Source organism: Zingiber officinale, chromosome 9A (assembly GCF_018446385.1).
Source record: "Zingiber officinale cultivar Zhangliang chromosome 9A, Zo_v1.1, whole genome shotgun sequence".
In the NCBI taxonomy this organism is placed as follows: Eukaryota; Viridiplantae; Streptophyta; class Magnoliopsida; order Zingiberales; family Zingiberaceae; genus Zingiber; species Zingiber officinale.
In genome coordinates, this window is record NC_056002.1 from 72,480,096 (window position 1) to 72,502,072 (window position 21,977).

General features: G+C 37.1%; 1 non-coding gene across 1 annotated transcript; it reads right to left on the minus strand.

Moving 5' to 3' along the window:
• Positions 1-19,406: 19,406 nt before the first annotated feature.
• LOC122022053 lies at positions 19,407-19,512 on the minus strand. The gene has a single exon (XR_006122802.1). It is a non-coding gene; the product is annotated as a small nucleolar RNA R71 (small nucleolar RNA).
• Positions 19,513-21,977: the final 2,465 nt, after the last annotated feature.

The following is a 21,977-nucleotide window of genomic DNA, read 5'->3' on the forward strand; positions in this document are numbered from 1 at the left end:
GATTCAAATTTCGAATTAGTTTCAAAATGTCCATTTAACGAAGAATGAATATTCATTAAGGCTCATTAATGAGGCTCATTAATGGTGTTAATGAGCATTAAATATTTTCATTAGATGAAAATACTTAAGCTATTTTTTACTCTTATTTTCATAATCAATCATCATTATTCCTCCTTGCTTCTTCTTCTCTCCCTCTCCTCCTCCTTGGCCGAAACCCTCAAAGAGTGCTAGCACACTCTAAGGTTTCTTCTCCACCTAATTGTTCGTGTGGATACACATAGAGAGGTGTTCATTTGACACCCTTGAGATCCGGCATCTTCTTGGACGAGCGGGATAAGTGAAGGGCTTCACATCAAAGGTATAAACTCCTAAACATGTAGATCTAAAAAAGATCTAGGATTAAAAAACACGTACATGAAAATTTTAATATTCGCACGGATCCGGTGGCTTGAGATTTCGGGGTTTCCGCAACGTAAAATGCGATTTTTGCACCCCGAAAGACCCAACAGTAGTATCAAAGCCATGTGCGAACATGTACTTATTTTTATTTTAATTCTTATGAAAAATTACAGATCTATAATTTTCTATAAATTTATGATTTTTATGAATTTTATGGATATTTTTCTCGTAGAAACGAAGCAAGAAGTGTTTGAACACCTTTCGAGAAACACCTTCTGAAACGGCAAGGTCTCACCCAAAATGTTTTGGGACAGCGGGTCAAGGTGCTGTAAGATCATCATAGGACACTCGTGAGGCTCATATCGCGAGAAGGGGCGCTGCCCCAAACCTCGCAAGGGGCATTGTCCAGCGATCGCGCATTAAAATCGCTATACGGAACCGTCGGGAATTTGCGACTCGTAAAATCGTAAAAACTAGTAGTAAAATTACAGAAACTATGGAAATTACATAATTTAGAATTATGTATAATTTTTTGTGATGGTCATGGCCCGCCCAAATACCCAATAAGATTGGACAAAATGTGTTGTAATTCATAATATGGTCTGCGTGCCATTTTGTGTGTTTGTGCGTGTTGTATATGATCGCGACCTGCGCGTCGTGCCTTCCTTTATTTTATATTCCTGTTGTAAATAGTTTAGACTCGAATGTAACTCGAGTTTCAAATTTGTAATGTACAAAAATTGAAGCGGTGGAAGGTCAACTCGAGGAGGAGTTACGAGGAGGGTGCGAGCAACACATGGTGGTCAAAGGGAGGAGCTTGGAGAAGTTGTTGACCCTAGGTTGACCATCCGATCTTCTCATTGGCTTGAGAAGACCGTAGTAGGGCCATGACTAATCACAATTTAATTAATTACTTGTGTGTGTATATGTGATGTATGCTAGAGTAGAGTAATTAATTAGTGTCTTAACGATTAGATTAGATCTAAATCGCATATATGATGCACCACGATTAGATTAGATCTAAATTGCGTATATGATACATATTAACGATTAGATTAGATCTAGATCATGTCAACTCAAAATGCCTACCATGTCGTGATACCCATCACTACCTCGATCACATGTTGTTGTTGAATCTGCCAAAGCAGAGCAACGCATATTATCTTGGTAGGGTGCGGAGGGACAATCTTGGTCCCGCCTATCAATGCATGGGTGACGACAAACTCAATTAGATTGAAAATAATTAGTTCAATCGGATTTAACTGTAGGCATTATCCTATAGTTGGAAGATAGGACAAAAACACATTTATATTAAATCTTGGGCGATTTAGCTAAAGATAACTCAAGTTTTAATATACATGCGGATCTTGATCCTATAAATAAGAGTTGCATAGAGATGTAATTAGTAATTAGTTACCTACCAATCATACTAACTCTTGGGTGATTTAGCCAAAGCTAACTCAAGGCGTTCTATGATATGGATCTTGTCCCACAAAATTATAGTTAGTTGGTTAGAATCAAGTAAGTGTGGTTTGACCACATCCCTGACCTGATTCTACAAAAGTTCTATAATTCAATGGGAGTATCGTTTAATTAAAGGCCTAATTAAATTATAATTGGAATATGATATTTATTTACTATTTGTTAGTCCTAGGAAAACGTACCGGTTCCACTGTACAAAATTTTTTTGTACAAGTGTCGAACCTTTCCTTAAATAACCTATTGTGTTCTTTAGAAGTTAAATTAGGTATCGCAGACGAAACTTAACATCATTGATTCCAAATTTAACTTATCTGTTCTTAATGGTTTAGATTTGAATCGCAAGCAGAACTTAACACTATTGATTCAAATCTACCTAAGTTATTAATTCCATAAATATTAATTTCTAAAATTGGCTTCCAAGACTACATGGCGAGGCGCATGACCTTCTTGGATATGGGAGCAACCACCACCGCCTAGGCAAAGCCTTTTAAGGAAAGCTAATATTTATTTCCTTAAATAACTCTAGGTTAACCAAAAAGAACAATCGAATCACAAATTCGAAAAAGAAGAAAACACAAACTCGAAAAAAAAACTATTTCGGAAACTCTAGAATCATATGCCTCTTGTGTTTGGTATTTCCATAAATAACTATACAAAGAAAACTAGTATGATGCGGAAAACAATTACTAGTTATACCTTTCTTTGTAAGCAAAAATAACCTCTTGATCTTCTACTGTATTTCTCTTCTTATCTCGGACGTTGTGTGAGCAACGATCTTCCAAGATGAGAACCACCAAGCTCCTTCTTCTCCAAGCTAGATTCGGCCATCACAAATATTCCAAAATAGATGTGGTTCGGTCACCACCACCAAGCTCCAAGGGATGCTTCCTTTCTCTCCTTCTTTTCCATGCTTAAATCCGGCCATCTTCAAGATCCATGAGTTTACAAGATCCGGCCAATGAAGAAGAAAGAAAAGGAAGAAGAGAAAACTAATAGGGCCGGCCACCCCAAGGAAGAAAAAGAGAGGAAGAATAAGAATAACTGTTCACCACGAAGGCACCTCTACCCCTTCTTTTATAATCCTTGGTCTTGGCAAATAAGAAAATTTAAATAAAAACTTCCTTAATTCTTTTTCCATAAAAAAGAAAATTTTAATTAATTAAAATTAAATTCCTTTTTTCAATTTCAATGGTCGGCCACTTATTTCCCCAAAACAAGGAGAGTTTTAATTAAAACAAAAATTAAAACTTCCTAATTTGTTTCCGGAAATTTTTTAAAAAAATTTCCAATAAATTTTCCCTTCATGGTGGATTATAAAAAGGAAATTTTATAAATTAAAATCTTTCTTTTAAACATGTGGATGATTTCCAAAAAGGATAGTTATCTCTAAAAATTAAAATCTCCTTTCAATCTACAAATATGGAAAGATATCAAATCTTTTCTTAATCTTTTGTAGAAACTTATAAAAGAAAATATTTAATTTTTAAACTCTCTTTTAAATCATGAACATGGTTAAAAAAGGAATGTTTTCTCAAAAATTAAAATCTACCTTTCAATCTACAAATAAGTAAAGATTTCAAATCTTTTCTTAATCTTTTGTAGAAAGCTATAAAAGGAAAGATTTAAATTTTAAACTCTCTTTTAAAACTATGGAATCCACATAAGAAAATTTATAAATAAAATCATTTTTAATATGATGTGGCCATATCATGCTTGGACTCCAAGCATTGGGCGGCCACCAACTTGGCTCAACCTTTGGGTCTTGGCCGGCCCTAGCTTGGGTTCCAAGTTAGCTTGGCCGAGGCCCTATAGGTTGGGTAAGAAGGTGGGTATGTGATGGGTATAAATCTCTATATACAAGAGGCTATGATAGGGACCGAGAGGAGGAATTGATTTTGGTCTCCTGATGAAATTAAGCTTCCCGTGTTCGCCCCGAACACACAACTTAATTCCATCAATAATAATTCATTTCACTAAAGAACTATTATTGAACTACCGCACCAATCTCAAATTACATTTTTGGGCTCCTTATTATGAGTGTGTTAGTCTCCCTGTGTTTAAGATGTCGAATGTCCACTAATTAAGTGAGTTACTGACAACTCATTTAATTAATATCTTAGTCCAAGAGTAGTACCACTCAACCTTATCATCATGTCGGACTAAGTCCACCTGCAGGGTTTAACATGACAATCCTTATGAGCTCCTCTTGGGGACATTATCAACTTAGTTCACTAGGACACAGTTTCCTTCTATAATCAACAACACACACTATAAGTGATATCATTTCCCAACTTATTGGGCTTATTGATTTAACAAACTAAATCTCACCCATTGATAAATTAAAGAAATAAATATCAAATATATGTGCTTGTTATTATATTAGGATTAAGAGCACACACTTCCATAATAATTGAAGTCTTTGTTCCTTTATAAAGTTATAATAAAAGAAATGACCCCTAAATGGTCCTGCTCAATACACTCTAAGTGTACTAGTGTAATTATATAGTAAGATAAACTAATACCTAATTACACTACGACCTTCCAATGGTTTGTTCCTTTCCATCTTGGTCGTGAGCTACTGTTTTTAATTTATAAAAAATCAATAACACGATCTTCTGTGTGTGACACCACACACTATATTATCTACAATATAAATTAATTGAACATCTACATTTGGTATATATAAATATAGACACTTGACCAATGTGATTCTTATAAATGTTTATACAAAAGCTAGGCTTTTAGTATACACTCCAACAATCTCCCACTTATACTAAAAGACTATGCTGCCATAAATGCTGCCATACATCTGATTCCCAACCATTCAACATGCCCATCAAAAGCTCTTGCCTTAAGGGCCTTAGAGAAAAGATCTATAGGCCATCATTTGATTTAATCTAGGCGGCAACAACTTCTCCTCGTTTATACGATTTCTCGTATTGGGTGGTACTTATGCTCTTTTGTGTTTACTTGCCTTATAGACTCATGGTTTCTTCGAGTTTGCTACTGTACCACCATTATTACAATAAATTGTAATAATCTTTGGAAAAACCAGAAATCATATCTAAGTCCATCTTGAGGTTACTGAGTCATTTAGCTTCTATGACTGCCTTAGAGGCTACCACTTACTCAACTATTATGGTTGAGTCCGAAAAAACACTTTTGCTTATCATTCTTCCATAGTTATGAATTTACCTCCTAATGTAAGCACAAAACCCCGAGGTCGACTTACTATTATCCCTATCTGATTGGAGGTCAAAATCCATGCAACCTGCAGGGACCAAATTATCTGCCTTGTAAGCTAGCATATAATCTCTAGTGCTTCTAAGGTACTTCAATATATGCTTTACCACAGACCAATGTCCTTGTTCAGAGTTATTTTGATATCTGCTAACCATGCCCACGCCAAAATAGATATCTAGTCCCGTACACAGCATTGCATACATTAGACTTTCTACAGCCGAAGCATAAGGAACTGCCTTCATGTCCTTTATTTCCTTTGATGTCTTCAAAGACATCTCTTTAGATAAAGGTACTCCATGCCTAAAAGGTAAGAAACATTTCTTGGAGTTCTGCATGCTAAACAAGTAAGGATTGTATGAAGCTTGGGATAAGCACAACATTCTTTTCTTGTGATCCCTTATGTCTTTGATCCCAAGAATGTGTGCACATTCTGCTAAGTTCTTCATATCAAATTGTTTGGACAACCATACCCTTACTTCTGACAACCCTTTGATATTGTTTCCATCTACCAAAAATGTTATCTACGTATAGTACAAGAAATACCACCACGTTTCCATCACACTTCTTGTATACACAAGACTCATTCGATTATTAAATAAATCCATAGGTCCGGATTAAATCGAATGTTCCAAGACCTTGAAGCTTTACTTCAGTCCATAAACTGATTGAGCTTACATACTAGATGCTCTTTGCCCTTTGCAATGAACCTCTCTGGTTGCTTTATATGCATGCATTCTTCAAGACTTCTATAAAGGAAAGCTGTCTTGTCATCCACTTGCCAAATCTCATAATAGATAAAAGAATCCGGATAGACTTAAGCATGGCTACCGGTAAAAAGTTTCCTTTTTCCAACAAGCTTTGCTTTGAAAGTTTCTATCTTCCTGTCTGTCCCTCTTTTCCTATTGTTGACTTATTTTCACTTAATGACTTTTACACCATTTGGTGATTCTACAAGCTCCCAGACTTTATTAGAATACATATATTGTAATTCTATATTCATTGCTTTTTGCAAAGATGCTGCATCTTTATCTTGGAGTTCTTCGTCATATGTCTGGGGATCAGGTTCATATTTACTCGGGATCAAGTCCGAAGATTCTCCCAAAAACATGAATCTCTCAAGTTGCCTCACAACCCTCCCACTACGACGAGGCATTGTTTGTGTATCAATTGTAATGCGTGTTGCAGTTTATTGTGTTATTTCATCTTGTACAGTTGGTACTAGATTAGACATATCCTTTATTATTTTCTTAAGAACAAATTTACTTATGGGCTTATGGTTCATAGTATAGTCCTTTTCTAAAATCGGGCATTGGTGTCAACAATGACCTTCCGATTTTAAGGACTACAAACGTCTTTTCATTTTTCAAAGATAACTCACAAACAAGTGAACTCATGTCCAACTTTTCAGTGTCTCTCACGTGCTAGACTACCCAAATCCGAATATGCTTCAGACTAAGCTTATACCCATTCTGCAATTCTGTGGGAGTAGAGAGTTCTGACTTAGAAGGTACTATGTCCACTTCCATTTTCAGTGTATATCCTTAAAATGAATTTGGTAATAACTCATCATTATTCTAATTATTCCAGAAGAGCCTTATACCTTCTTTCTACTACACCATTCTATTGAGATGTACCAAGTGCAGTTAGTTGAGATTGAATCCCAACTTTTGATAAGTGACTCCTAAATTCTCCCAAGAGGTATTTGCTACTACGATCTCACCGTAGTGTCTCGATATTTTACTTTGACATTTCTCCACATCAGCCTCGTACTCTTTGAACTCATCAAGCACTTAGACTTGCGGTGTATCAAGTAAATCTATCTGTGTCTCAAATAATTGTCTATAAAATAGACAAACTATTCGAAACTACCTCTTATCTGGATAGTCATAGGACCACACAAATCAGAATGAACAAATTCCATTATATCTTTGGCTCCATATCCCATAGACTTAAAAGCTTCTCGATTATTTTTCCTTCCAAGTAAGACTCTCGGGTTGGAAAGATTTCCACTATCAATGAACCCAAGAGATTCATTGATTACCAATGAAACCTACTCAAGTTAATATAACCTAGCCTTAGATGCCAAAAATATAATTGGTTCATTTCCGAAGGTTGCTTTCTCTTAAAGTTAGAAGATGTGTTATTTATTGCATCGTGGGAGTTATTGGATTTATAAATTGTCAACTAATGTACCGGAACAGATAATTTTCCTATTTTTCTTGATAACAAGTTTGTTATCAAAATAGACAGAATATCTATTCTTTGATAGTTTAGAAATTGAAATCGAATTCTTTCTAAACTTGGTATATATAGACAATTTCTCAAAATTCAATTTTATTCCTATCATAGGATTAACATCTCCCACTACAACAGCTGCTACTTTTGCAGTAGTGCCCATATAGACGGTGATTTATCTTCATATAGTTGTCGGGTTTCCTGGAGCCCTGGCAATGAATTGCAGACAAGATAGTGTCTCCCATATCTACTCACCAGGTACCGGTAGATAACACCACTAAACATGTTTCAACAACTAATGAACCAAATACACCTATATTGTTCTTAGTTCTAAGAGGATAGTTTACCTTAATGTCCAAATCTTATTTCCAATCATAATAATTAGTACAACTAAATCTATTCTATAGTATAACAACTAGGGGATTGACTAACATTTGAAAACCTAAGAATCACAAAAAATATTTGGTCAAGACCAACATCTCAAAATCCCCATGAATTTTGTATGCCACGATAGTGTGAACGTATACAAATTATAAAAGGAGATTTTATTCATTAATTTTATTATCTTGTCAACATATGACAAATAAAATTAATAGTTAGTCTGTCATTGATCAAATATTTGGTCAAGACTCTAAATTTAAAATAATATTGATTTCTCAAATAATACTATTTAAATTTACCAACACCTCAAAACACCATGAATTTTGCATTTCACGTTAGTGTGGACGTATACAAAATCAACATTTGTAAGAGGGTTTTACACATTAACTATCTTATCAACCTAACTTTATAACAAATAAAATTATCTCAAACACCGTTAATTTTGTATGCCATGTTAGTGTGGACGTATACAAAATCAATCATTTGTAAGAGGGGTTTTAACCCATTAATTTTATTATCTTGTCACCCTAATTTTATGACAAATTAATAATTGGTTTCCCTTTGGTCACACAAGTAATAGTAGTGACTCCGTTGGGGAGGATACTATTAAATGTGTCTAAGTGTATACCATTACTTGATACTTAGTCCATTAAATAGAATTGTGCCCCTTCAGTTTGAGAAGATCACACACATCCTAAATAATTTCCTATAACCATCCATAAAGGAAGTTTCATCTAGTGATCCGCAAACAAACCCATCCGTTGTGGAGGGAGGCACTCAGAGCCAACACGCAAGCTTGTTGCATCACTTACAAACCAGTAATGGAGACCGTGGGATTTATATACTAATCCCTCACCCACTTAGTTATTTATAGTGAGGAATTTTAATCTATGCTAGCATACATTACATGCACACACATATCACAGTAAATAAAAGTAATAAATATGGAAATTATTTTTCCAACTATTATGGCCTTTTCTATCACTGTCTTCCGTGTGCTCCAACCCTAGCTACTGCCTTCTTTAGCCACCGCCATCGGGTCGAGTTATCGCATCCATCTTGGTTCTTATTCCGCTGCGCCTCTGGTGCTCCAGAAGTACCATGCCTTGCAAGAATCCGATTCACGGCAAAAATAGAATTTTACATATATCGATCCTATATTCCACGAGGGAATCTACATGTAATCTAAATCGAAAATAAAATTCTAAAAATCCTAGGGCTAATACAACTCCTGCTGTATTAGTTATATACAATCATGCACACACAAAATATTGCCCTTGACATGTCCAAGGGTCCAATCACACACAACATCTATAAGCCATAATAGTTGGAGCCTGCAACCACAAAGTTAGCACATCCTACTATTATCCTGCCTAAATTATGTATGACATGTGCATAACCTAATTTGAAAACCAAACACATAGAGGCAAACCCTAGCTCTGATGCCAATTGTTGGTTAGTCCTATAAAACGTACTGGTTCTACTATACAAAATTTTTTTGTGCAAGTGTCGAATCTTTCCTTAAATAACCTATTGTGTTCTTTAGAAGTTAAATTAGGAATCGCAGACGGAACTTACAATCATTGATTCCAAATTTAACTTATCTGTTCTTAATGGTTTAGATTTGAATCGCAAGCGGAACTTAACACTATTGATTCAAATCTACCTAAGTTATTAATTCCATAAATATTAATTTTCAAAATTGGCTTCCAGGACTGCATGGCGAGGCACATGACCTTCTTGGATATGGGAGCAACCACCACCGCCTAGGCAAAACCTTTTAAGGCAGAAACGACCCCTAAATGGTCCTGCTCAATACACTCTAAGTGTACTAGTGTAATTATATAGTTAAGATAAACTAATAATTACTCTACGACCTTCCAATGGTTTGTTCCTTTCCATCTTGGTCGTGAGCTACTGTTTTTAATTTATAAAGAACCGATAACACGATCTTCTGTGTGTGACACGACACACTATGTTATCTACAATATAAAAAAATTGAACATCTACATTTGGTATATATAAATGTAGACACATGACCAATGTGATTCTTATAAATGTTTATACAAAAGCTAGGCTTTTAGTATGTGTGGTTTGACCACATCCCTGACTTGATTCTACAAAAGTTCTATAATTTAGTGGGAGTATCATTTAATTAAAGGCATAATTAAATGATAATTGTAATATGATATTTATTTACTGCATTTTTTGTTGTAGATTGTCATGTCGTCAAACACGAACTCCCACTCCCTGCGTTCTATCCTCGATAAGGACAAGCTCAATGGAGCTAACTTCCTGGACTGGTACAGGAATATGAGAATAATTCCTACACAGGAACAAAAACTGTACGTCTTGGAGCAGCTCATTCCTGAGGCACCTCCTACCACTGCCACGCGAGTTGACCGAGATGCTTACAAGAAGCATCAAAATGACGCATTAGATGTGTCCTGTCTCATGCTCGCGACCATGAACTCTGAGCTTTAGAAGCAACACGAGCTGATGGGTGCTTATGATATGGTTGAACATCTTCGTCAACTATATCAAGGACAAGCAAGGCACCAGAGATTCGAGATCTCTAAGGCACTGTTTCAGTGCAAGATGAAACACTGGACTCCTGTAGGTCCATATTTACTCAAGATGATTGGGTACATAGAAAACCTACAAAGGTTGGGATTTCCCCTTAGCCAAGAGTTGGCCACTGACTTGATCTTGCAGTCCTTGCCAGAGAGCTACAGTTAATTTGTCATGAATTAGAACATGAACGAAATTGACAAGCCACTGCTCGAGCTGCTTAGCATGTTGAGAACCGCTGAGCTCAACCTTAAGAAGGTTAAGCCTAACTCCATTCTGATGGTGCAAAGGCACAAAGGCAAGGGCAAGCCTAAAGGCATGGGAAAGTCCCAAGCCAAGGGGAAAGGCAAGGCATTGAAACCCAAAGGAGGGGTTGCCAAGGATGCTACTTGCTTCCACTGCGGTCAGACCGGGTACTGGAAGAGGAACTGCAAAGTGTACCTGGAAGATCTTAAGAAAAAGAGAAGTGAGACTTCCACTTCAGGTAAATATGTTACAGAAGTCAATCTATCTATTTCTTCATCATGGGTATTAGATACTGGATGTGATTCTCACATTTGTACTAATGTGCAGGCGCTGAGAAATAGCAGAGCATTGACGAAGGGCGAGGTGGACCTACGCGTAAGTAATGGAGCACGAGTTGCTGCTGTTGCTGTAGGGACTTATTCTCTATCTCTGCCCTCTGGGCTTGTACTAGAATTAGATAATTGTTGTTATGTGCCAGCTCTTACTAAGAATATTATATTAGTTTCTTGTTTGGACAAGAAATACTTTTCATTTATAATAAAGAACAAATGTTGTTAAATTTATTTAAATGATATGTTCTATTGTAGTGCACCTCTGATTAACTCACTCTATATTCTTGACTTAGAGAACCCCATCTATAACATAAATGCCAAAAGGTTCAAATCAAATGAAATGAACTAAATCTATCTCTGGCACTGTCGCTTAGGTCATATAAATGACAAACGCTTATCCCAGCTCCATAAAGATGGTTTACAGGACTCATTTGATTTTGAATCATATGAGACATATGAGTCATGCCTACTGGGCAAGATAAACACGACTCCCTTTAGTGGACACAGCGAGAGAGTGGCTGACTTGTTAGGACTTATACATAGTTATGTATGTGGACCTTTCAATATCGCTGCTAGGGGTGATTATAGGTACTTCATTACATTTACTGATGACTTAGTAGATATGGTTATGTGTATCAGATGACACATAAGTCTGAATCCTTTGAAAAGTTCAAAGAATTCAAGAATGAAGTGCAAAACTAGCTTGGCAAGAGTATTAAGATACTTCGATCAGATCGAGGTGGTGAATACCTTAGTCAGGAGTTTTGTGACTATTTAGCTGAGTGTGGGATTCTATTCCAACTCACTCCTCCTGGAACACCACAGTGGAATGGTGTATCCGAAAGGAGGAATCGTACCCTATTAGATATGGTACGGTCTATGATGAGTCACACAGATCTTCCTATATCTCTTTGGGGCTATGCTCTGGACACAACAACCCTTATACTCAACTGTGTTCTATCCAAGGCTATGATAAAGACACCATATAGGATATGGACTGGGAGAGATGCTCAGGTGTCTTTTATGAGGATTTGGGGCTGTGAGGCTTACATTCGACGTCAAGTCTCAGACAAACTGGGACCTAAATCCGATAAGTGCTATTTTATTGGATATCCCAAGGAACTAAGGGATATTACTTCTATATTCCCAGTCAACACAAGGTAGTTGTGACAAAGATTGGGGTATTTCTAGAAAGGGATTTTGTTTCTAGAAAAACTAGTGGGAGTACGTTCGATCTTGAAGAAGTTTAAGATATTGACCATACTGTTAGTTAGAGCCCTAGAGCCAATCATTTGATGATTGTATGGACTCATTGTATCATATTCTTGTATATTAATAAAGGCATTTGTTTGGTTATTATACTTATTTGTATTAGTGCCAAATAGACTAAGTATAATAGCGTCCTTGAGTATAAGGTTCATACCTATATCAATCGATTAGTTGAATCGATAGTGAGATGATATAGGGAACACTACTCTAAATCATTCCTAGTCGAGTATTAACATTCAGGGACAATGTTAATACAATAAGACTAGCATGTAGGTCAGCTCGATGACTTGATCTCACAAGTCATGGATATAGAGATATCAAGCTGACACATGGGTATGCATTATAAAATGTATACTGAATGACCCGCCATGAGAAAGTATCATGGATCGTTATATGAGTGTCATATACTTTCTCATGTGGCTATTAGTATGACTATTAGTCCTTAGACCTGAAGTCACCATGGATCCCTACATAAGGAGTTATGTACTTTGGTTTCGTCAAACGTCACCCGTAACTGGGAGGACTATAAAGGCGATTACTGTGTATGTAACGAATTATGCAGAGGGATGTGAGTGATGTAGATGGGATCTATCCCTCCCATATGATGGGAGCGACATCGATATTCTTGATAGAGTAAGACCACGAAGTGTATGGCCATACCCAAATGAGTCAATATGAGATATTGAGCTCATTTGATTGAGTGAGTCTACTTGGAGTTCAAGATTTAGATTGGTCAGAGGATGACACGGTCTATGCCTCACATTGATCAATCTAGATGTCTAGGATAGAAGGACACTTGTCATATATTGTGAGGAGTCACAATTAATAGTCACAAGGTGATGTTGGATCTCAACATTTCTTGTAACTTGGGTAGCAATGGTGTATTGCTAGATGCCGCTCATTGCTTATGTTTCTAAAGGAGTTTAGAAACATTACCAACGTTACAAGAACCTATTGGGTCACACACAAAGAACAAGTGGATGGAGATTGGGTTCATATGATGAACCTATTGGATTGGGTTCATATGATGAACCAATTGGAATCAAATTAGACTTATTGAGTTAGACTCAATTAGATTCAATTGTTGAATGAGTCTAATTTAGATTTGATTCATTGAGTCAATTTATATTAATGAATTGAGATTCATTAAACTGAAATTGACTTGAATCAAAGATTGGATTTAACTCAACAAGGAAGAAATTGGTCAATTTTGACTTGACCAAATAGAATTAGAAACACCAAGTATGACTTGATGCCACATCATAAGGATGACTCATCCTTGCCACATCACCTCCACCTCATGAGGTATGCCACCTCATGGGGGTTACACTCTCCCCTTGGTTTTAATGTGGCCGGCCACATTAATGAGGGGGTTACAATGTGGTGGCCGGCCACACTAATGCAAAGGAGGTTTTGGTTTTGTGGCAATTGAAGTGTGGTAATTATTCCATCTTCTTCCAAGCTTTCTTCCTCCTCCTTGCTGCTGTTGCCGTGGACTTCCATGGTGAGGAGAAGATGGTTGAGTGAATCCAAGAGCAAAGGAAGAGTGAAGGTCACAAAGGAAGGATACTACTAGTGAGTGTATAAGATTTCTTTTATACCTTCTTCTTTTCTTCCTTTCCAATCCCATTCGAGAGCTCTAGAAAGTGCTAGCACACTTGGGGCTCTCTTCTCCATCCTTTGAGTGTGGGAGACACTCCTTGTTCGTGTGGATATCATTAGAGGAGTGTCTACGTTGACACTCTCGAGATCCGGCAACTCCCTGGACGAGCGGGAACGCGAAAGGGCTCGCTTCAAAGGTATAACTCTCATCTAGTGTAGATCTAAAAATTTTGAAACTCATACTCGTAAGTTCATTCGGTTTTTCCTTGCACGGATCTACGACTTTGGGTGATTCGGGGTTTTCGCGACGCGAAAAGCGGTTTTCGCGGCCCGAAAAATCCAACACATAGCATTGAAGCCTCGATGGAAGTTGAACTGGAACCACAAAGTGTTGTGGATGATGTTGTCCCACAAGGAGTTGAGGAATAGCAACCAGTTCAAGTAGACCTACCTCTTTGCAGGTCTGATAGGGTACGTCGTCAACCTGAGAGATATTCATTTCTCTTGTCTGACCATGATGACGTTGTGATCATTGAGGATGAGCCTTCCTCTTATCAGGAAGCTGTAATGAGACCAGATTATGAGTCATGGCTAGAAGCCATGAGATCTGAAATGGAATCCATGTACACCAACAAACTATGGGCTTTGGTTGATCCACCTGAAAGGATGAAACCCATTGGGCACATCTTTAAGAGAAAGACTGACATGGATGGACTTATATATAAGGGTCATCTGGTAGCTAAAGGTTTCAAGCAAATTCTTGGTATTGACTATGATGAAACCTTTTCTCCAGTAGCGATGTTTAAGTCCATTCGGATTATGCTTGCTATTGCAGCGTACCACGATTATGAGATCTGACAGATGGATGTCAAAATCGTGTTTTTGAATGGAAACCTGCTCGAGGATGTGTACATGACACAACCTGAGGATTTTGTAGATCCACAGCATATTCACCGAGTATGCAAGCTGCATAGGTCCATTTATGGACTAAAGCAAGCTTCTCAGAGCTGGAATCTTCGATTCAATGATGCAATCAAACAGTTTGGTTTCATCAAGAATGAAGACGAACCTTGTGTCTACGAGAAGGTTGTTGAGAACATAGTTGTTTTCCTTGTATTGTATGTGGATGACATACTACTCATTGGGAATGACATTCCTTTGTTGCAGTCTGTCAAGACTTGGCTGGGGAATTGTTTCTCAGTGAAGGACTTAGGTGAAGTAGCCTGTATTTTAGGCATAATGATCTATAGAGATAAATCTAAGAGATTGCTTGGCCTAAGTCAGAGTACATATGTTGACAAGGTATTACTACGGTTTGCCATGCAGAATTCCAAGAAAGGATTTCTGCCGATGTCACATGGTGTGAGTCTTTCGAAGACTCAAAGTCCCGCTTCTAGAGAGGAGAGAGACCGCATGAATAAGATCCTTATGCTTCAGCCATAGGATCTATCATGTACGCCATGCTATGTACTCATCCTGATGTCTCGTATGCTTTGACCATGACGAGCAGATACCAGTCAGATCCTGGAGAAAGTCATTGGATAGCGGTCAAGAATATTCTTAAGTACTTGAGAAGGACTAAAGAATATTTCTTGATATATGGAGGCGATGACGAGCTAGCTATAAAGGGTTACAATGATGCTAGCTTCCAAACTGACCAGGATGATTATTGATGGCAGTCTGAGTTCGTGTCTTGCATAAATGGTGGTGTTGTGAGGTGGAAGTGTTCGAAGCAGGACACAGTCGCTGATTCTACAAAAGAGGCCGAGTATATTGCTGCATCAGAAGCAGCAAAGGAGGCAGTTTGGATCTGCAAGTTCATTACTGAGCTTGGGGTAGTTCCTAGCATAGCCGATCCGATAGACCTCTATTGTGACAACAATGGAGCAATTGCACAGGCTAAGGAACCTCTCTCACACCAGCGGACCAAACACATACTACGACGCTTCTATCTCATTCGAGAGATCATCGATAGAGGAGATGTGAAGATTTGCAGAGTACACACTGTTGGGTTCTTCGGGCCGCGAAAACCGCTTTTCGCGTCGCGAAAACCCTGAAACCCCAAGCCATGGATCCGTGCGAAGTAAAAACTTTCGAAAAATTTATGAGTACGAGTTTCTAAACCTCGATCTACAGTATATCTACAAAGAAGAAGAGCTTATACCTTCGATGCGTGCCCTTTTCGTATCCCGCTCGTCCAAGGAGATGTCGAATCTCAAGTTGTCAAGGTAGACAATTCTCTATGCGTATCCACACGAACAACTCGATGGAGGGAGAACCTTTGAGTGTGCTAGCACTCCATGAAGGTCTCGACAATGGAGAGGAGAGGGAGAGAAGAATTGGAGCAAGGAAGAAGATGAAAGAATGAATGAGAATAACTCACAAAATGAAACTTATTCCACCAATTGATGTGGCCGACCACATTAAGAGGATGTGTAACCTCCATGGAATGCCAAGAGTCACAAATTTTGGTAACTCCCATGAGGTGGCATCCCACTTAAGCAAACATGATGATGTGGAGCATCATCATTGGCCAACTCAATGCCAACTCACCAATGAGGTGGCATAAAGTCAAGTCAAACTTGACTCTTCATCTTCCTCTCAAGTCAAGTCAAACTTGACTTAATCTCTCTCATGGTTGATCTAATCCAACCATTTAATTCAAGCCAATTTAATATAATGAATCTAATTCATTTAATTAAATTGATTCAATGAGTCATAATCTAAATTAGACTCATTGAACCCATGAACCAACTTGAGTCCAACTCAATTTACCTAAATAGGATTACTCTTAATCCAATTTGATTCATCAAATGAATCTAATCCTCTTGGTTCATCATATGAACCTAATCTCCATCTAATTATCCTTAGTGTGTGACCCTATAGGTTCTTTTAACGTTGGCAATGCCTCTAAACCCATTTAGGAGCATAAGTAATGAGCGGCATCTAGCAACACATCATCACTACCCAAGTTACAAGAATGTCGAGATTCAACATACCCAGTAATCACCTTTATAGTCCACCCAATTACGGCTGACGTTTGACGAAACCAAAGTACATAACTCCTTATGTAGGGATCCATGGTGACTTCAGGTTCAAGGAGTAGTAGTCATACTAATAGCCACATGAGAAAGTATATGACACTCATATAACGATCCATGATACTTTCTTATGGCGAGTCATTCAGTATACATTCTCCAATGCATACCCATGTGTCAACTTGATATCTCTATATCCATGACTTGTGAGATCAAGTCATCGAGTTGACCTACATGCTAGTCTTATTGCATTAACATTGTCCCTAAATGTTAATACTCGACTAGGAATAATTAAGAGTAGTATTCCCTATATCATCTCACTATCGGTTCAACTAACCGATTGATATAGGTGAGAACTTTCTACTCAAGGATGCTATTATACTTAGTTTATTTGGCACCAATACAAGTAAGTATAATAACCAAAAATAAATACCTTTCAATTATATAAGAATATGATACAATAAGTCCATAATACAATCATCAAATGATTGGCTCTAGGGCTCTAACTAACACCTACAGAGGCTAACATCACTGATCCCTTGACCAAGGCTTTGGCATAGAGAAAGCATGATGGTCACACTAGGTCATTGGGCCTTAGAGCCTACACTGATTAGCACTAGTGCAAGTGGGAGATTGTTAGATAGAGCCCTAGTGCCAATCATATGATGATTATTGTATGGACTCATTGTATCATATTCCTATATATATAAAGGCTTTTGTTTTGTTTATTATACTTATTTGTATTGGTGCCAAATAACTAAGTATAATAGCGTCTTTGAGTAGAAAGTTCTTACCTATGTCAATCGATTGGTTGAATCGATAGTAAGATGATATAGGGAACGCTATTCTTAATCATTCCTAGTCAAGTATTAACATTCAGGGACAATGTTAATGCGATGAGACTAGCATGTAGGTCAACTCGATGACTTGATCTCACAAGTCATGGATATAGAGATATCAAGTTGACACATGGGTATGCATTGGAGAATGTATACTGAATGACTCGCCATGAGAAAGTATCATGGATCATTATATGAGTGTCATATACTTTCTCATGTGGCTATTAGTATGACTACGAGTCCTTGGACCTGAAGTCACCATGGTTCTCTACATAAGGAGTTGCATACTTTGGATTCGTCAAACGTCACCCGTAACTGGGTGGACTATAAAGGCGATTACTGGGTATGTAACAAAATATGTGAAGGGATGTGAGTGATGTAGATGGGATCTATCCCTCCTATATGACGGGAGTGACATCATTATTATTTATAGAGTGAGACCACTAAGTGTATGACCATGCCCAAATGAGTCAATATGAGATATTGAGCTCATTTGATTAGAGTGAGTCTACTTGGAGTTCAAGATTTAGATTTATTAGAGGATGACACTGTCTATGCCTCACATTGATCAATCTAGATGTCAAGGATAGAAGGACATTGTCATATATTGGGAAGAGTCACAATTAGTAGTCATAAAGTGATGTTTGATCTCAACATTCTTGTAACTTGGGTAGTAATGATGTGTTGCTAGATACCACTCATTACTTCTAAATGAGTTTAGGAGCATTGTCAACGTTACAAGAACCTATAGGGTCACACACAAAGGACAATTAGATGAAGATTTGGTCCATATGATGAACCAAGAGGATTAGGTTCATGTGATGAACCGAATTGGATTAAGAGTAATATAAATTAGATTAATTGAGTAAGACTTGATTGAGTTAGACTTGAGTTAGACTCAAGTGAGGCTAGACTTGAGTTAGACTCAAGTGAGGCTTAATGATGATATTCATTGAATTTTGAATTCATTGATAAATGGAATTCAATTTGAATTTTAGATTAAAATTTTGAATTAGTTTCAAAATGTCCATTTAATGAAGAATGAATATTCATTAAATATTCATTAAGGCTCATTAATGAGGTTCATTAATGGTGTTAATGAGCATTAAGTATTTTCATTAGATGAAAAGACTTAAGCCATTTTTTACTCTTATTTTCATAATCGATCATCATTATTCCTCCTTGCTTCTTCTTCTCTCCCTCTCCTCCTCCTTGGCCGAAACCCTCAAAGAGTGCTAGCACACTCTAAGGTTTCTTCTCCACCTAATTGTTCATGTGGATACACATAGAGAGGTGTTCACTTGACACCCTTGAGATCTGGCATCTTCTTGGACGAGCGGGATAAGCGAAGGGCTTCACATCAAAGGTATAAACTCCTAAACATGTAGATCCAAAGTAGATCTAGGATTAGAAAACCCGTAAATGAAAATTTTAATATTCGCACAGATCCATTGGCATGGGATTTCAATTGAAGCAAAAGTGGTTTTTGCATCTCGAAAGACCTAACAAATTTTCATGATACAAGGTCACAAATTTGGAGGAGAAGTATCAGAAAATCCTTATCTGCATCTTGAAACATTTTTAGAGATTTGTGATATGGTGAAATGTGAAGGAGTGTCAGCAGATGCAGTTCGATTGATGGCATTTCCTTTTAGTATCAAGGATAAAGCAAGGTTGGTTATATTCTCTCTATTCTCAAAGTATCACAAGTTGGAAACAATTGGAGAAGCTATTTCTGAATCATTTTTTTCCTCCAAGCCGAATAGTGTATATGAGGAATTGCTTTACGAATTTTGCTCAGGCATATGGAGAATCATTATTTGAAGCATAGGACAAATTCAAGAGTCTCCAAAGACAGTGCCCTCATCATGGTTTGGAGAAATGGCTGATTTTACACATATTCTATAGGGGAATTTCTTTTTCAAATAAGTGCTTGTTAGATTCATCAGCTGGAGGTTCTTTTATGGACAAAAGTATAGAAGAAGCTTATATATTAATTGATCAAGTGGCATTGAACCTCCATGGATGGTCGAGCAAAAGTTGGATGGAATCTCCCTTAAATATTCAAGAAGTGAAAGTCATAAATACAAGAGAGCCTGTCAAACAAAATGCAGTTCAACCACCCAAGAATGTTGAAATTCACAAGTCATAGAATGAGGAGTTCAAACATTTGGGGCCAAAGATTGAAAGTATTGTTTCAAAATGATTTAAAGAAGATTCCCCTCCTTCGCGGACAAGATCTAGTGAAAATGATAATGATCTTAAGTTGGGAATTGGCAAGAATCATGAAGAATTTCTGAAGAAGGACATGTTTAGAATTGAGGAGAAGAACAATAGAAAACCACATGAACTCAATTCCATTATTCCATGAGGTTCCCAAGTGCCACAAGTACCTTTTCCTCAACGATTGATCATACCAACACTAGATAATCAAGTTGAATCTCCTCCACAAGCTAAAAGGGAATATGGGAAGTTAGAAGTACCTTCCCCAAGACCTTCGCTAAGGGTTCATTTTCCATAAAGGTTAGTGGGGGTCAATAAGAACAATGACTTTAAAAAATTTTGTGATACTGGTAAGGTTGAGTGTAGATTTCATAGTGTGTATCTGAAGACTCTTCAGATGAGGATTGTGATGATAATGCAGTGGATAATGAGTTTTTAGATCTACCTCCAAGTTTTATTCGAAATATTGAAATTAAATTTTCAAATGATGAATGTGATGTGGTAGATCAACTTAAAACTGCAAGTGAAGTTATTGATCCACCTATAGTTGATTCTCCTATTGAGGATATTGATGTTGGTTTGTTTTTTAATGTTTGTGTTGATGATGTTGATATGGAACAATGTGTAGGGAGCTGTGTTGTGGAAGCAGCATCTCAAGAATCACCTCCTTTGTCCACACAATCCTTAGATGCTGTAAGATTTGCAAGGATTGAGCATGTTGTGGACCAATGTGTAGGGACTCATGCAGATATGGTTGAGTCTCAAGAATCACCATCTTTGATATCACCAACACCTGAGCCAGAGCCAAAATCATCATTTGATTCAGAGGAATTCACTTCTACATGTTTAGAAATTTCAGGTATCTCTCAGCAAAGTAAGGTTAGTATTTCTTGTGATCTTTTGAAAAATTTCTAGAGGTACCTATCATTGACTTTGTTGGATGTGATTTAGTTTTTATTTCTTATTCTGCTTTTCTCAATAAGGTTATGGCTCTATCTTATCTAATTTGTTTGTGGGATATTTGTATTTTCTTTGCATGTGCAGATTTCACTTGGGCTAATAATTGGAAGCTCAATCTGAACCATCTTCGACCACCCGAAAGAACTTTAAAGAAGACAAAGATGGAGAGAGTGATACTTCACTTTTTAAATCCTATATTGAAAGCTCCCTCCATAATAAGAGCCCTTGGTAGGAGGGTGTTGACATATCTTACCCCTCCAAGTGCAAGATTTAGATGCATTTAATGAGGTGGTCGAGCTAATGACCTTAAACAAGTGGTTCTTGGGAGGCAACCCAAGTTTATTTTCCTTATTTTCCTTTATGTCTTTAGTTCTCTCTTTATAATAAACATGTATCCTCTACTTAATTTTTCTTGTCTATCTTATTGTTGTAGAATTCAAAGTTGTGGAGGAATGAGAGTATTGGATGGAGGAGTATCTTTAAAAACATGAATGTCAACCATTTGGAGCTCATCACTTGGTAACTTCTCTTAAAATCTTCTCCACATTGTTTTTAGTTTTCATTGGGACAATGAAAAGTTTAAGTCTGGGGGGATGCATTTGATTTGCTTTGTTTGTTTTTGTTTTTGCATATGTCTTGCATTTTGTTTTGATTTTTTGTGGCATACATATTGAGAACATCAAACTCCATTTTTATGTTTTCTTGTCTTAAAGTAAATTGTTAGCACGTTCTTTATCTTGATTCATGATATTGTAAATGATGATAGTATTTTTAGTGTACTTCTTTTCTCTATCTTGAGTAGCATGATTTGAGCTAAGTATCAATTAGAAATAAGTTTTAGTCTTGGCCTAACCTTAAGGATCTTACTTTCACTACACTTTGACTTGATGCTTGAATAGTTGATATCATTGAAATAGTCATGATTCATCCTATTTGTTTAGTACATGGTTTCCATGGTGATTTCTCAAACTTCATTTTGGTTACTGGATGAGGCTCGAATCATGAAAAACTCATTTGGAAAAATCAAAATATCCCAACTTATGTGCCTATAAACTCTCATGTGTTTAAAAAGGTGCATGATGAAAAAAAAGAGAAAAAAAAAAGTGTGAAAAAAAAAGATATAAAAAATAGTTGTCGTGAGTGGAAACTAGAAAGTC